This window comes from Cavia porcellus, unplaced genomic scaffold, assembly GCF_034190915.1.
Source record: "Cavia porcellus strain 051 isolate PalLab524CR breed Dunkin Hartley unplaced genomic scaffold, mCavPor4.1 scaffold_5, whole genome shotgun sequence".
Lineage (NCBI taxonomy): Eukaryota > Metazoa > Chordata > Mammalia > Rodentia > Caviidae > Cavia > Cavia porcellus.
Genome location: NW_026947488.1, coordinates 76,041,903 through 76,045,663, shown reverse-complemented (window position 1 = coordinate 76,045,663; position 3,761 = coordinate 76,041,903). Strand labels below are relative to the sequence as shown.

The 3,761-nt window shown below is 41.4% G+C and overlaps 1 pseudogene; it reads right to left on the bottom strand.

Annotated features, from left to right (window-relative positions):
- Window positions 1-508: 508 nt before the first annotated feature.
- Window positions 509-1,379, bottom strand: LOC100720372 (elongation factor 1-beta-like; annotated as a pseudogene).
- Window positions 1,380-3,761: the final 2,382 nt, after the last annotated feature.

Below are 3,761 nucleotides of genomic sequence, written 5' to 3'. Positions count from 1 at the left end.
CTGTAAAATGAAAATAAAGTTATCTCTCTGATAGGTGTGTGACCTTGGGTTATTTATTCATCCTTGTTATGTGTCTGACTCTCAAAGATATAAATCTCAGAGCATAAATCTCTGAGATATCTGTACGATGATCCACAGGAGTGTGGGAAGAAATATGCTAGGTCTTTGTTTATATTTTTTGGCCTGAAACTTAAGGGAAAAAAAAACCTTTACCAATGTTTGATATATGAATTGACAGATTATGAGTACATATAAATATAGAAATTTTGAGTGGGCATGCTCAGCATTGGTATTATTGGCATATGATAAAATGTGTACATTACTGATATACCATTCACAGATTAGTCTATAGTCAGTGCTTTTTTCAGATTGCTACTTTCCACTTGCTGTTGGGATATACAACTGTTGTTGGGTAATTCCTTTAGAAATGTCTCACCAATCAAAACTACTCCAGGTCCTTCTGGCTCAAAAAAAAAAAAAAAAAAAAACAAAACAAAACCAAACAAATTTAATGAGACCAGCCAAAAATGGCACTAAAAGTGTGTTTGAAAAGTGAGGGGTGAAAGGATAAGGAAAAACGAGCTTTGCAGAGAGAACTTGGGCTGAACAAAGAGGGCAAAAGCAAACATAGAAGTGCACTCCGCATGTGGGAGACGCAGCGTGGGCCACCGTGAGGCGTCACCATAGAGCTCCTGCTGGTGTCTCCTCTCTCTTGTGCCATCCACATCTGGTAGGAGCCCACAGGAAGTTTCACACACAGGGCCTTGGGAATAAAAGCAGCCACATCAATGGACTACACCCAGTCCTCAAAAGCAGTGTGTTCCAACTTTATCATCTTCACCCACACACTGTATTTGCAGCTTTTAAATGCCACCCCCCACTGGAACTAGCTTAGAAGAACTGCAGACCAAGCCGTCTGCTTGAATGCTTCACATGCACTCCCTTAACACTACCGCGTCTGTTTGGTCAACTCAAGGTTCCCCCTCCAGCGAGGCGGAAGACTTGGCTTTCATGGACTCATGTGCAAGCGGTTCTTCCTCAGCCTCTGTGCTTCTTCACTTTCTTCTTCATCATCAGATCCAAAGAGATCAATATTATCATCTTCTTTATTGTCTGTAGCTCCCCTTCCGTGGTGTCCTCCACATTGGCAGGGCCACACTTGCCTAAAGCTTTCTTCACTCCTGGCAGGCTGGCCTTTTCCTTTTCATAAGGTTTGATGTGATTGTACCAGCGCAGGGCATAACACAAATTGGCAGGTGGTGGGCGGGAAACTGCCACATCTGCTTACGAGGGCCACACCCCTTGATGTAGCTCTTGTCTGCCGGATAATCATTGAGCACCTAAAGGCTGGTGGGGCTTTTCAGGTCTCTGAAACCCATGGCCTCAGCTTTCTGCTGGAGCTGGGCAGTGCTGGAATGAAGAGCACAAAGGGCTGGCGCCCAGCACTGAGAGAAAAAAGGCTGTCCTCGGAGCTTGTGGCTGGCAGGTCCTGCTTATTTTCCCAGCCAACTTTGCTACACCCTCCCTGCTACATCACAACCAACTTAGTGGGTTTTTAAGAGAAAGTGAAATAAAATAAAATAAAATAAAATAAAATAAAATAAAACAGCATGTATCGCTTCTAGCAAGAATGAAGAATTACCCAGTTTTGGTGGCACACGCCTGTAATTTTGGTACTCGAGAGACTGCAGCAGGAAAATTGCTGCAAATTCGAGGCCATCCTGGGCTCATAATGAGTTCAAGGCCAGCCTGAACCGAATAATGAAACCCTGTCTCAAAAACACAAACTAAATACACAGGCAAACAAAATCATAGGAGAATGAAGAGTTATGTGATATTTACATGTGTATGTATGTATGTGTGTCTACTGAGTTCTAGGGTAAACTGTATTTCCATCATGGTTTATGGTTAAAAGATAAATTGAAAGCAACTGGATTAGAGTGGTGACTCTCAGATTATGGACAATGAGAAACACCACTTTAGGATGCATTAGAAATGCAAATTGTCTGGATTCCTCTGAGAAATACAGAATTAGAAACTGAGGATTGATCTCCAGAGATATTTAATGAATGTTGAGGCGACTTTTACTGTAAGTGTAGTCTTTTTCTCCATTTTAATCAGTTCACAACTATAAAATTAAAGTTTAGGCCATTCGCGGACCCGAGGAAGAGAGAAGGCCACACCAGGAAGCAAGCCCAGTCTGAGAACCAGTGCCTTGTGGGAGCTGCTGGCCAACCGGCTGGTAGACAAGAAGTACCCCCCTCCCTCAGCTGTGGGTGACTGCTAATCTGGAGAAACACAGGCTGTGATGACAGCTATGGAGGTGAAATGCTGTTGGATGCCTGTGGTGCTTTGGTGTTCACTAATGTTGCAGGTCTAGGGCCAGTGGTCATCCCAGGTTCAGGGGATGGTGGTACACAGTGTGGCATCTAGAGGGGTTCTCCTTCTGAGGGCTCTAGCCATTGTTGATTCCCTATGGTCTTGTTTTGAAGTCCTGTATCATTTCCATTTTTTGATTTTTTTTCTTTTGTTTTGTTTGATTATGTCAAATCTAACTGCAGGAGCAGCTATTTCAAAGATAGCAAGAAGTATTATGGTAACAATTTTGGATTTGCTATCGCCATGTTTTAAAGACCTTTATTGCATTCATTGTTTTTTTTCTTTTTCTTTTTTTCATACTGGGGATCGAACTCATGACCTTGTGCTTGCTAAGCAGGCATTTACTCCACTCGGCTAGATCTCCAGCCCCTATTGTTTTGTTTATATTGTTTCTATTCGATTCTATCTGATTTTTACTATGTCCTAAGTTATCTGCAGCTATTTTGAATACATCAAGAGGCATTATGGTAACTATTGTTGATTTTGTAATGTTCCAAAGTCCTGTATGTTTTACACCAGTTTGTTTTGATTGGTTGTATTCTGTTTTATCCTCTTTAAAATAAAATTTTAAAAAGGTTTAAAAAATTGTACTAGCTCATCACATATATCATTTGTATTTTATGACACTTTTGGTTTTGATTTTTCTTTCTTTACTTTTGTTTTATACTGTGGTAAGAACACTTACCATGAGGTCTGCCCTCACCAGTGACAGATTTTTAAATGTGTTTTGTAGTACTGCTAACTACAGGCACAGTGTTGTACCGCAGATCTCTGGAACTTACTCCTTTTGCGTGACTGTTTTGTTGTTGTTTAGTGGTGCTAGGGGTCAAACCCAGGTCCTGACACAGGCCAGGCAAACCTCCATCCTGAGCGTACCCCAGCCTATATAATTGAAATTTTAACAGCAGCACATCATTTCCTTGTCACTCCAGCTTCCAGAAACCACTATTTAGTCTGTATCTGTGGGATTATTTTAAATGGAATCTTTTGTGACTGGTTTCTTGCACTCAGCATAAGGTGTTCCACTTTCATCTATTTTGTCTCATTTGGCAGGATTTCTTTTTTTCTTTTTTCTTTTTTTATCGGTACTGGGGATCGAACTCATGACCATGTGCTTGCAAGGCAGGCGCTTACGCCGCTGAGCTAAATCCCCACTCCCAGGATTTATTTCTTTTTAAAAGTTGGATAATAGTCCACTGCATACATACGTGTATACATATGCATGTTTTCTTGATTTGCTCATTTGTTGATACACATTTTGGGTGCTTCTGCATCTTGGCTATGGTGAACACGGCTGTAATAGAGATAGGGGTTCCAGTGTGAGATCTTGATTTCAACTCTTCCGCATATATTCTCAAAAGTGGGATTGCTAGGTCACATGG